The 14043-nt window shown below is 41.2% G+C and overlaps 1 protein-coding gene across 11 annotated transcripts in view; it reads right to left on the reverse strand.

Annotated features, from left to right (window-relative positions):
* The window catches only part of FOXP1 (forkhead box P1), a 518592-nt gene that overhangs the window by 394437 nt on the left and 110112 nt on the right, over nucleotides 1-14043 (reverse strand). For 9 of the 11 annotated variants that reach the window (XM_034777591.1, XM_034777590.1, XM_034777582.1 and 6 more), the window contains one exon: nucleotides 7885-7987. The exons of the other annotated variants lie outside the window; for them this stretch is intronic. The gene's annotated coding sequence lies outside the window, so the exon portion shown is untranslated. The remainder of the gene's footprint in view (nucleotides 1-7884; nucleotides 7988-14043) is intronic. 11 annotated transcript variants of the gene reach the window in all.

The raw sequence follows: 14043 nt of genomic DNA on the forward strand, positions 1-14043 counted from the left end.
GTCTTTACTGGTAAGGAAAAAGACTACATGGATGAGTTAAGGGCGCTCTGCATTCTGTCTCAGCATTACATGAACCTTTTACATTTAATAAAGTTTTATAAAAGCTGCTTTAATAATTACTTGAATTTCCCCATTGTTCCTGAATACCTACCCGCAGATTTTAATCCTGAGCTCTGACAATAAAATAAGTAATAAAATTTTGCACTGCTATGGCCCCTTCCATCCAAGGATCTCTATAGGCTTAATAATAATTAGTAGCAGCATCATGTATTAATTAAGCCTTACAACAACAATAGAATTAGTGAGGTTAAACAGTCTTTACCAGAGGTTGGCATGCTGTAGGAAGCTTACGTTCAGCACAAAATAGTCCAAGTAACAGAAACTGAGAAGATCCCCGAGTTTGGCTTGTAGGAAGTCGTGGGACTTGCGATCTCAGAGCAACATAAAACGGCCAAGTTTTAACCCAACGCCAGAGAAGATTCAAATGGAAACTGTAATTTAAACTTAATCGCTGCGCCAACAACTGGGGCATCATGATGACAGATGCAAAACCAAGGTGTGGGTGCCTGACTGCTGATAAGATCACTTTTGCTTTAAAAGTACATCATAGGTCAATCACAATTAAATTCCTTGTGCTCATCACTTGGTTTGCAACCGAGGGATCAGAAAAACTAGTTTGAGTTCAACCAACGAAGTGTTCAAAGGCTTCCCACCCTGCTCTGTATATGGCATCAAAAACGGACAAAGAACTGGTAGGAGACACTTTGAAAAAAAAAATCACTAGATGGTCAGCAGAGAAAGACCTGTAAACCAAAATAAGAGTAAGCATTAAAAATATGCCTGTTGTACAAACAGACAATAAAGTAGATTGAAGCAGATTCCTCACTGGTGCCGAAAGACCTCTATAACTCACCACTGGCTTTGAATACTTATACCTGGTAGCTCACTTCTTCACTGCTTGGGTAAATATAAATCATTCACTGCTGAAACAATTTCCCTCTCTTTCCCCAACCAATATATGGTGTGTGTGAATGTCTTGTATACAAGCCCACCAGCACTCTGTGCTATTCAAATACACATTAGAGCTCCCCAGATGGTAGGGCCTGCAAGCCTAACTCTGTTGCCATGAATTAGGCACCACAGTGTAACCCATGAATGATGAACCTAAACTGCAAGTGGACTCTGCGTAGCTTTATCATTCATACCAAAGTATGCTTGTCTGCTTGTCTTATTATTTAATCTGTGCCAGTTTGTAACTGTAGGCAACAAGATTTTTTTCTTTTATAGGAATGGAGCTATGGAGAGAGGATTTTAATTTGTTGGCTACAATATATCCAGTATGTACACTCAATATGCACGTGATTTCATATAACTATGTGCACAGATAATGCACGTATTCAGTTCCTCACCATCTCACGCAAACATGCGACCTGAAATCTAACCTCAGCAAGATAAGGACGTTTTACCAAAAAAAAACCCACTCCTGCGCAGTTAAAGCCTATTGTCTTACTTGTGCACATGAAAAATGAGGTTGGAGTTCAGGTTTTGTGCTCAAGAGTGAAAGTGAGGGCTTCTAAGCACGCATTGTAGACAGTTCTCCGTTGGCTTTGAATGTGAGTCAGTTGTGAAGCTGTATATGTCTAGGTGCATGTTTAGGTTTCAGGATATTTGGCCCACAAGATGTAGGAGCAGAGGTTAGGGAGGACATGAATGTTGGGTTAAACTGGTGATTGCCTGAACTTTTATTGATATTGTAAGTAAGAAATGAAGATTCCCATCCAAATTAACAATGATTTTCAGCAGGGTGGATAAAAAGCAATGATTTAAATAAATAAATAAATAAATGGATTTTTTTGATAAAATGCTTTTTGAGGGGGAAAAAAAAAATCTATCTAAAGATAGTTTTAATGAGGGTGACCAGATGTCCCGATTTTATAGGGACAGTCCTGATTTTTGGGTCTTTTTCTTATATAGGCTCCTATTACCCCCCCTCACTCCCTGTCCAGATTTTTCACACTTGCTGTCTGGTCACCCTAGTTTTAATTAAGAAACATTATAGTTCAAAGATATCTCATCATGGAATAGGGATTATAAATTCTAACTCTAATAGTATGTGACGAGCTAGTCATGTAATGTTTAAGAAAAGCTTTGTAAATGAGTTCCAATAGTTCATGGATTAGGGACCCATTCTTATGGGGTTCCAGGGGCTTCTGTATAGATTATTTAGGTTAAATGTTTCTATCTACCCAGTGGGACTTAGTGCTCAGTCTAGAAGATACCATCAGAGATGCTTAGTTTTGCAGTTCTCAAACTGTGGATTTGTGTCTCCAGAGGTAACAGCATAAATAAATAAATAAATAAATAAATAAATAAAGGTGAGAAATAGTTAAATAAAACAATTTAAATGTCTGTCTGATGATGTTCTCCTCCTAATACAGCATGGCAAGAAAATCCTCCAAATATTAATGATTAACTTGTTGAATTGGAGATAGTTCACCTCCCAATGATTTCATAAATATCTGTTTCAATTACCTTTGGTAAATCAAATAACCAATCATTCATTTTCTAATCTGAAAAGTTTTCAAAACAAATCACTTTAGAAATGTATAGTGTGTATCTTCTAAAAATGAAACATTCTTCACAACTCAGAGATAGATGTATATGTATTAAGGTTATAACAACCAACAAGAATGCACTTTTACGTAGCAGAGGGGTAGCCGTGTTCGTCTGGATCTGTAAAAAGCAACAGAGAGTCCTGTGGCACCTTTAAGACTAACAGATGTATTGGAGCATAAGCTTTCACTTTTACGTAGAAATCCATGATTCAATCGAGTCTTCCTGACTAGTGATTTAAATCAAATCCACCCTGATTTTCAGTAAGTGCGTGAACCTGTCTTTTTCAAGCAGAAGGCAACACTGGGCTGCCACAGCAGGACACAGCCGTCTCCGGAGAGGAGCTGCAAACTCTGGGGTTGAAATCCTGTCCCTAAGGAGTCAACAGGAGCTCTGCCATCAACATCAATGGGACCGGAATTTTGCCCAGGGTCTCTGACATTTTGCCTGCCACGATCACTGTCTCCACACCCCCTTGTAAGTGTTACGAGGGAGTGGAGACAGACACTGAGCTTCCAGACCCAGACGTCTACCCTCCCTCAGACAAACCTGCCATGGTTTGCCAAAGGAGGGGCCTGGTCTGACAGACCAGAGAAGCTGCTGAGGCTTATCAAAAAACACAGGATGGCCGGGGATAATGTGACATGAAGGATTATGAATGAAAACAGGAGGTTCACAGGTGGGCACGGGGCTGGGGATTGGGCAGCAAAGTCAAGAGTTTGGCAAGGAGCCTCACTGCCCAGCATGCTCTCCGCCCCCATCGCAACCTATACATTGTCTTCCTCCCTCAACCAGGCTCCCCCTAGTTAAATGTTCCCTTTTGCAGTTACAGGCTGAGACATGGAGAGAGAGAACACACTTGAATCCATCCAGTGTCAGCAGTCACATGACTTCTCTCCCAACATGCACGTGCACCATCCTCTAACACCCAGACACCCCCACACCGGACTGACTCATCTGACCCAGTTATACATCTTCTCATCCTCTCCCTCTCCCCCCACCCCCGAATACTCACCGCCACCTAGCCACTACATACATCACTTCTCTCCTCTGCAGATTCCTTTCCCCATGCACCAAGGAATATGGGGGAGTGAAGGAAAGGAAGACCCACTCCCCACAGACCAAAGCAGGGAGGACTGAGAACTGAAGGTTTTCTTGAAGACAGGGGCTGTTTCTCTTCCTCCTGCTCCTCATTCTGGGAGGCTTGGAGGAGGGCTGTTCATTTCCCCTTCCCCTGCCTCCCCAATGGATGGGTACATGTGTGTGTGTGTGGGGGGGGGGACTACACAAGAGGGACATGGATGCTATTGGCTCTACAGGTCCTTGTGCCATCCGCTACACAAGCAGACCCAAGTGCCTCCCTTGAACCCCAAGTCACGGCAGGGAAGACACTGAGTGTTCAATCTCCTCCACTGCCATTTGCTTGACACTGCCAGCACTGCGTTTCCGGGGAGCCAGGGGGCGGGGGGAATTGCTCTCTTTGGTAGCTGTCTCCTAAAACCAGGTCCATGCAGTATTTTCAGTTGTCTTCCCCCCACACACACACACTCCTCCCAATTAAGGCCCTAATTATGAGCATCTGACAACAGGAGATGACATTCCGCTATTTGTTAAATGATTGCTATAAAACATATTCTGTCAATAAACAGCCAAGTTCTCTTTTTCTGATTCCTAGCCCTTTAACATTCCCACTGTACTGCAGACTGTAGTCCACCGAATAACACTGAGTTCCTGTAAAGCAACAACAAACAACCTCCCTCCCTTTCCTGGAGGACAAGAGGAATTTTGAAGGGGCAGGCTGTATCCCCACAAAAGCTGGCCTACTGGATTTAAAGTATTTTTTAAAAATAAAAAAAAGTTATTTGTGGCCATCTTCAGAGTGGGAGGGGATTGTTTTGTTTTTTATTATTAAAAGGGATGGAAAACCTCAAAGTATTTAGATTTCAGGTTTGGTAAGCACACATTTGCTATCCAAAACTTGTATGAACAAAGCAAATCCCTGGAGGCTATAAATTAGGCTGAAAGTGTCCTGAGATTTTCGGATCTTCCCATTCCAACTCCTTCTATATCATAAGAACATCTTCTCTGATGGTATTTCAGTCCTTTAGGTTCCTGTCTTGGCTGGAAGTCACACTTGGCCAAACACTTGAGACCACCAAAAAAGTTTGATTCAAGTTGGCTTCTAAAAAGCAGGTAAGTGTTCTGTTCAATTCCAGTTTACCCATTCCAGATTTTAACAGTACATTTCAGCACGTTGAAGCAAGGTTACTTGTATATACTGCCCATTTCTAACTTCCAGATAGCACTAGTTGTCAATGGGGATAGCACTCTGGACCTGCAGCACCAAAGCACAAGCTCCTTGCACAGACTTGAGCAGAGGAAGCAACTCCTTCAATTGTGAGTAACGAGCACACGCCTATCCTTTTTGAGGATGGCCATTAGAGGGAGACATGATCACACACAAGAAAAGATTCAAAACTGCTTAAGGGATTTATAAGTACAAGTCCCAGGGAAAGTCAATTGAACTTGAGCCCCTAAAACCCTTCGACACTACTGAAAATCTTCCCTTCACCAGGGTATTAACAAATCAATTTCCACTCCCTAGGTCACATTAAAGACAGGTTTGGGTTTTTTGTTGTTGTTTTTTTAAGTCAAACCCCACAGACTGTTCAACCCCAACCAGTTCACAATGGGGCATTCACTTTCAGCCAGAGGTCTTTTGCAAATGAGTGAAGAAAACACAATGAAAAAGACTTTTGTCTGGCTGAAGTATGCCTGCTAGAAATTAAATATGCCTTGAATAGTCTGTTCGTAGACATCTGCTAATAAAAGTAAGGACTTGACTTTATCTCTTTGCTGATGTTGATGCAACTTAAGGAGTAAAAATGGACGCATCCAGAAAATGATGGGAATAGGAGACATACTGTAAAAATTATACAATTCTGACACACTTGCAACATTCTTAATGTTATTTCATGCTCAAGGAACACAAGACAGTTTTGCATTTGAAACAGCAAAGCTGGTGTATGGTCAGAGCATAAGTATATAAAGAAGAGGACTGAATTTTTATTTTTATTTTTTTGCCATAGGCTTGATAGAACAATGGTTGTGATTTCAAAAGGTCCACATGCATTCACATTAAAAAGCATAAAGGCAGACAAATTAGATGAGTATAAAGGGTAAATTCTGGTATTTAAGCCAATCTAATTTAAACTAAGTTTAAAAAAATCAGAAGCCATCTGAATGTTTATGACACCAGTCTTGTTTATTTGTAAGAAAAAGGTGAGGCATCAATATTCTTATTTTTTATCTTATATATATATATATATATATATAAATAAAGAAGTCTGCAATGGCACCTGTACTTGTGACATTCACTATCTCAGTTAACTGCACATTCTAGTTGCCATATGTAGAGATTTCTCTCTCACTGAGAAAATGAATTACAATTTTGACACAGCAAATATTGAGATGTCAAGTGACATCCACCATTTTCATCTTTAAAAAGTGAGAACCTTATCCCGGTTTTTAGAGCTTGTTGGCATTTGCTGTTCAATTAGAACAGTCATGGGTGGGATTTTCAAAAATGGAATTTTCAAAGCCACTCTGTTTAGTTGCCCAGATGCCATTAATTTTAATGGGAAATGGACATGTAAATCCTGTAGGTAACTTTGCAAATCTCACCTAAAGGCTTTAAAGTATTTCTTAAGTGTGGGGCTTTGGTTAGCCTCAGAGATCCATCAACAGTGAGAAATGCATGTTTTTGAGAGCCTCCAATATAATTTAAAAAAGAAAGTCAGTCACCAGAAATACAATATTTTAAACAATCCTCTGATACTGGTCTATGGTGAAAAAGTCATTATTGGACCCTGTTATTTTTACGTCAACCACGGGAATACAATATGACACAAGGAAAGCACAACACTGAAAGGATCCTAACAAATGTTGCCACCACAGTGGAATGCCGGGGAATAGTTGTGAAACAAAGGTGCACATGCAAACTTGGAAGCAATGAAGGGCACTGATAAATCTCAGCGGCATGTAATAGAACGTCTGCTAGCTGGAATTTTAACTCGCAACAGAAGAGACAATTCGGAAGCTTGAATGTAGGCTTCTAACCCTAACTACTCCTTCCATTTGTTACTTAATGTAATTGCACGTGTAATGCAGTCTGTGAGGGAGGTATAACAAATGCAGTAGTCTTGCTCTCATTTTTCTGAAACTGTAGCAAGACAACACACTACAAAATGCAGCACATGCACTGACCATAAAGACAGTTGTTTTGTTTGCCTGAATGCTGACTACAACCATGTCCTCTGGATGCAAGTTACTGGCTTTTACATTTTCCTAAAAGCATTTCACTGGGTCTATTGAACAATGTGGGGATTGCAGAAAGGCCCTGATTATAGCAATGATGTAATTAAAAGCCATGAATGGAAAAAACAAGTACTAGAGTCCTTTCTCCGGCTATAAAGACTAATTAAAACGTACTTTTAAAAATAGTTTTTTTAAAAAGGTCAAAAACAAAAACAAAAAACACTACCTCCCCCCGCTCCCCCGTTTCAATAACTTCCTGGCTCAATACCCAGGAAGGAAAAACTGTGCACCATAGCATATCTGTGAGCTGCATATTCTGCCCAGGAGTAACACGATACAGAAATTCTCTCATTTGGTCAGACGCTGAATATGGCCCAATTTGGTAGTAACAAAAGTTACTCATGGTTGGAATTGGTGGTCTCCATCCATTTCCGAGTGGAGAACTGTGAACGTTATAAAGCTGCATGGCAGTTTTGTTAGCAGTTTCAGTAAAGGCTAAAGATCAACCCTGGTAGGCACTGAGACTGAAATGAGCACTCAACCATAAAGATGTCCCTTCAGAACAGTTTGCTCCACAACGAGCAGCAGTAACTCCACTGCAACTGCTCATCCTGTACTTGTTCTGTGAAAAGAGAGAGTTTTGTTTTCCAGTTATGTCAGTCTAGTACCTTTCCGCAAGTTTTGAATTTGATCGAGACAGGATATCTCAATATACCAGACAACTGTCAACTTTTCGCAGTATGAAAGCTATACCTGAAGGAGGGGTCTGATTGTTTTCTTTTTGGCAGCACACCAACAGCATTCAGAAACAATAGGGTTCTTATCTAGTGCTCTGCATTTTCAAAATACTTTGCAAACACATTAAACGAACTGAGACAAGCAATACTATGGTAAGGTATAGAACAGTGATCATATTTTGCAAATGGTTTAGATAGTATGTTGAAAAGGTCTTACCCAGTAACTGCTCTTTTGACCAAGACAGCATTACAGTCCTCTCTATTTATGGCTGAGTGAAATTCATCCGCAAAGATGATGTTCTTCTGAAGTATTTTCCAATCTAATTGGCATTGAAATGAAAAGACCTTATCAGGACAGCGAGAGCTAGGTGAAATCCCATGTCCAAAAGCTAAAGTGAAATCAAAATTCAGTAACTTTTGTTTTACGTTTTTCTAGTACAGCTTTTGTGTGGTTTTAAACCTTGGGTTTGGGTTGTTTTTTTTTTTTTTTTTTTTTTTTTTTTTGCGGGGGGTGGGGGGGGAGACATTACAACATCAACTGGCAGTATTTCTGGCAATGAATTAAGCGGCCCACATTAACCATAGCTTGCAGCATATGTAGGCAGCCTACTTCCCTATTTTAAATGCATAACGATTATAGTTGTGTTTGAACACATCTGGATGTGAGTTAGTCCTGATACGTGCCTCTATACCCAATACAGGAACTTCCTATGATGGGACATTAGCAGAGCATTCCAAGCACAGGCATGTTGCACAATGTTTCTCCAAGCATGAGCTGTGGCTTCAAACAATCAAGGCTTTTTTGGGGGGGGGGGGAGGGGGGGGGGGGGAGGAGAGGGGGGGTTGGAGAAATGATCAAACCGGGGGTGGGGACAGAACATCCTGCGTGAAACCGCATCCTGAACAAGCATCACCACGATTCACTGTAAATAAATACTCTCTCCTTGCAGCACTTCCGTCAACTGTCACTGCCTTGGCTCCAATCACCTTTCAAGTCCAAACAGGAAAGCAGAGAAAAGCGAGTGAGATGGCAGATATGAGGTTTAATTTGCTTTTCACTGCAGTTTTCACTGGTGGTGCGCTTCCAATTCGCTGGGATTGCCAGCTGCCTAGAATCACTCCTGGACCCAGTTTTTTCCTGTTAACCTTCATAATTGTATTATTATGGGCAAGCCCACAAACGGTGCTACAAAAAGCTGTAAAAAGTGCAGCTTCTTCCTTTTATTAGATAAGCAGCCAGATTCAAACTCTGCTGCTGCAGACAGAATGGCAGCTGCGATTTGCTAAAGATGTTTGGTCACCTGCATTTTACATAATCCAAGATGTTGCTGTTAAAATATATATATAAATAAATAAAAAGTGGGGGCAAGGGATTCAAGAATGAAATAAGTTTGACCTCAATTTTCTGGGAAATTTATGAAAATATATATGAATGGAAAGATCAAAGATGTGGATGGATAGCAATAGTGGGCTGGTGCAGGAGAGGTATGATTCAGAGCTTACTTTGTACTTGCATATCAGGCTTGCGGTGGGGGTGGGAATGTCACATCTACACCCGAGGTATTTAGTCTTAGCCGCCAAGGCAGCATGCTGCCTCTCTTCAACGCCCCCTAGTGGACAGTGTAAACCAGCATTACAGGACGCCTTGCTGCAAAACGGGGAAATGTGAGGCAGGGCTGGCATTTCCACAGGAAGAAGAGGAGTAGTAGTTCTCAGGGGAGTTCTTCTTTGAGAACAAAGGAGTGGGTGAAAAACTTCATAAACCTAGTTAGACAGGACATGATCTTAGAGTGCCTGCCTGAGGAGGTAAGAAACTGCCTTGGCAGACACGCACCAAGACTGGGTCGGGTGGGGCATGCTGTGATGCATGGGATCTCTTCCTCACAGCCACATGCACGCACAAAAGGAGCAATTTAATTAATAAAAAAAGTAAAAATGAAGCATTACATGTACAAGCAAAGTATTATTAAAAGCTGTAATGTCTCACAGGTTCCTATGAAGTCATGTTCTTACATTTCACTCATAAGAATTTAAAGACAAAATTACATGCTTGGTAATACTCAGGGGAGTACACTTTTCTATGTGGCCCATTGTTTATGTATGATGCATGGCTTCAAGAAAGTGGCATTGTTAAAGGGATCGTAAATTACAAAGGGGGAAGTTTGACTTTTTTCAGAAACCTTATTCCAGACAGGGCTTCCCTCAGCAGCAGATGATTTTTTGTTTGTTTGAACAAATGAAGTAGCTTGGGATCCACAGCACACACTGTAGGGTTTTCAAATTGCTCTGAGACATCAGCACCCCCACGGAGGTGCTCTAGAGAAGTGAACCTATTGTGGCCTGCACTGCAGTTGTTGTGGTACTAATTCCAAGTGTGGGGTTTTTCTTGGGGGGGGGAGGCGGAAAGAGGGCTAAGATCATTATTTGAGATAGAATTTTGAATATTAAAAAATATAATGGGTAGGGTTTCTGAAGTGCCTTTTACAAAGTTTTTACCTGGGACAATTGGGTTTCTTGAGTTTCCTTCAAGCAACACGGCTGGGTTCTGTGTAACTTATGGGGCTAAGAATGGACTCCAAAATTGCTTAATACCCCCGCCCCTCCATGCCCTTCACCCCAAAATATGTGAAGTAACTCGTAGCCTGCCCCTTCAAAGCAACCACAATTATTTCTTCGATAAGGCAGAAATGTTTTCCATCTAACGTGAGCTGGAAACTTAGACTCCATGACACTGCCCAGTTCCATTGCAAACACTATGTCAAATTTAAACAAAGGGGGGGAAAGCCTGTTGTAACAGAATACACAATAAAAATGTACCAAGCACTAGGAGCTGACTACCTGTTGAGACCAAATCCTGCAAATGCTTCTGGAAGTACAGACATCTATTCCTGCGTAAAGTCCTTCGAGCAAGGGTCTGTAATTGTGGATTGGGCTCTAAGTCATGAAATCGTTTGGGCCAAATGATCAGAAGTACTGGTTTTGAGAGCCCAACCTGACACTGCTGGGGCCTGACATTCAAAAAGTATCAAGCGCTCACAACAGCTGGTTAAGTCCCGGGGAGCTACATGATGCTCAGCAGCTCTGAAAACCAGACACGAGATATTTCAAGTTAGGCACCCAGAATTAGTAAACACTTCTCAAATATAGACCATGTATCCACCCACTGGGCACGCAAGACTGACTTCTATAGATTTTTATTACCTGGTTTTAATATGTATATATTTTTCTGTTCCATGTTGGTTTTGTACATTTTCTTTGTCACACAACAGTTTAACTAATATTTGAAATTGTCAATAAAGACAACAAAATACTTTTGGTCATGAATTGCAGTGACATGTTAAACTTTTCAAAGTAATGTGAAATATCAGCAATCAACAGTTTTATGGCTATATTAATCTTTCAAACACTTGAGAATTTCCACTTCTATATTTCAGTGCTTATCAATTAAGGACACATAGGGCCCAATCCTGCAGCACCGAAGTCAATGAGAGTTTTTGCCTTTAACTTTAATTTGGAGCAGGATCGGGACCATACCTGTTCTGTGTTTATGTATTTATCCATAAAGAATAAATGGTATTAGTGGACTACTTTAATTTTTTTTTCCATTAAAGTATATCATGCATATCGAGGTCACAAAGTTCCAGATACAATTAAGAATTAGAAGAAAACTATCTTTCAATCTTAATTTATCAACTTAGGTGCAAATATGATACACCAAGGGCCAGATCCTTTGCTGGCATCCAGTGACTACAACAGAGCTATGCCAATTTACACTACCTGAGGATCTGGCTCTATAGATCTCATTTATCTCAGATAGTTACCACCTTCAGAATTTAAGAAGAATAAATTATCATGGATTAAGCCTTAGCAAACCTGCTTAGCAAATTTGACTGTGTTAATGCCAGTACATGTATTTTAGCATCATTCATTCATAACTGTACAACTTAATAAGGCACCTGGTCTAAATACGCTATTAACTAATAAGATCAATGCAATACAAGTTATTACCAGAAATAAGAAAAATTACCTTTTTATGTCAGAAGTTAATGTTTGCCAATTTGTGATGGCTCATTTAGGAGAAACACTGTTGAAGGATTATACTACAATTCCACTTATAGCAATTCACTATAAATATATGGAATGCTAATATATACAGCATTTACACATGCCCCCCAAGGTACTTTTCAACTCCGGAAGTGAGTTGGGAATATTCAATAATGCTGAAGATCTTTTCCTTCCTTATTGTCAACATGAGCTTTTTGGAGGCCAATGGAACTCTAAATAACCATTTATGCTTAGTAAAATGTTTGAATATATTTCCCGGATGGAGGGGGAAGTGCTAGGACTAAGTCAGGCTAATGCTTTTGAGAACTCATTACCAAAACATTGTAACAATACATTTCCAGAGCACGTGTCTGTCTTCCATGTTTCATGGAAGATTTCTAGTATGGGTGTGTTCAGGAGACCATCCTAATGGTCCGTTGACCCACTGTTATGGAAACTTTAGAAAATTTATGTCCAACTTGAATGCAATCTGCTGTAATTGACATCTTTGACCCAACGCATATTCAGGCCTATATGTTGGGGTTCTTTAACACCCAAAGTGGGGGAAAAGTGGTCTATGCAGCTGAACCATGATTGAGCCCCCTGGTCAGTCACATGAGCAGACCCGCATTGATTCTGGCCCTCTTAAAGGGCCTGTGGGTGGCAGCAACGGAAGTTCTGGTCAAACCACACAGATCTATTTTGTTCTTTACTTGCTTTTCCTGTGGCCATGTGTGCTCTTTTCCCAGCCTTCTCCCTTCATGACCTAGATGGTGTTAGAGAAGGAACTCGAGCTAAAGTGGTTTCAGAAGAAGTCTGTCCTCCTTTACATGAGGTGGATAGAGAAGGGGACTACAGGTCCCACCACCATTGGATGCGGAGTGTGTCTCAGGTCCCTTGCTAAATGGAGAGGCACGGAGTCTCCCAGGCAGGGGACACCAACTCATTTCTGTTGGTCCAAGTGGAATGGGATGGTAGAGTCAGGCTTAAGGGGGAAGAGAGAGCCTTAGGATTTGCCAGCCAAGGCACCCCAAGGTGGGGTGATGATTTGTTAAAATAAACAAACACTAACAAAGAAAACCTCCAAGCCTTCCCAAAGCCAGTGCAGGGTGCGTTCTGGTGCCAAAAAGAGTCCTGAAATAGGCTCTAGGAGGCTGTGCTAAGAGCAATGCAATCAGGGAAAGAGTCAGGCTGAAGAATGACTGGAAATACAGGAAGGTGAAAAAAACAGGATAAGAGCTGGGGTGGAGTTCATGGTGGGTAAAGGACCACTGATAGAGTTATGATGGGGGGGGGGTCACAACTGCAGAAGGAGTGACTCATCTGTTGCAATGTGCAATGCATAGTGGGTAACTGATTTACTAGGACCAGAAGACAGCATACAGGGGAATCAGCACCACCTCAGCCAGGCAATTCCAGTCCATACTCTTGAACTTTGTTGGAAATCAGTTGAAAGATGTGAGGGGCCACATCCGAAATCACGACCATCTGATTTAGCACAGACCAGGCCAAACTGCCGAGAAGCTGCTTTATGATTTTTGGACAGCTGCAGTAATCTTTAAGCAGAAAATATGCGTCAATCAGATCATCCAGCGAGGTAAACCCATGCGTATTCTGTTGCCTCACCATCATCCTATTGCCCAGAATGTCACCCGGGATGCATGTCCCATAGCGAAAGGAATAAAAAAAGCTCCCCTGATCATTAGGAAAGAGTTAGAAAACACAGGCTAGCCAGAAAGATCCAAGAAAGGTTAAACTGCATTATTTTACTATCCTGGATCTGAAGTGCCCAGCTCTTTGAGGTCTCTGTGCTCTACATGTGTTTTAAGCACTGTAGGTCATGAGAATCTTGTCTCAATGGACCTCCAGGTTGGACAAGCACCAGCAGGCTGTATTTGACGCTGAATACATTGCCTTCCACTTAAAAACTAACTGGCACTGCCATATGATTCAGTTTTCCTTGTAACAGAGCGGCATATAATTTGTTCAGAACCAACCTAGTTTTTTATGGAGCTGGCACAAAGGTTCTTTTAAAAAATCATCAGTTTGCCGAGGCACCAGCCACTCCAGGGCTGCCTAACTAGTTAAGTTTCCCTTAATAAACTGGAACAAAAAATGTAACACTATCACTCACAGGCTGAGAATTGAAAACTATTTTAAAGGACTCTTCATACATTAAATACGTCAACCAAAGCACTGACATCTGGACAAACCAAGGATGACGGCACATGCCCTCTCTGCTTGAACACAGGAGATACACAGCCAGTGCAAGGGTTGGGGTGGGGATGAGAAGAATGGTGCAGCTGCAGAGACCAGCATATTACAAAGCTCT

This window comes from Trachemys scripta, chromosome 7, assembly GCF_013100865.1.
Source record: "Trachemys scripta elegans isolate TJP31775 chromosome 7, CAS_Tse_1.0, whole genome shotgun sequence".
Lineage (NCBI taxonomy): Eukaryota > Metazoa > Chordata > Testudines > Emydidae > Trachemys > Trachemys scripta.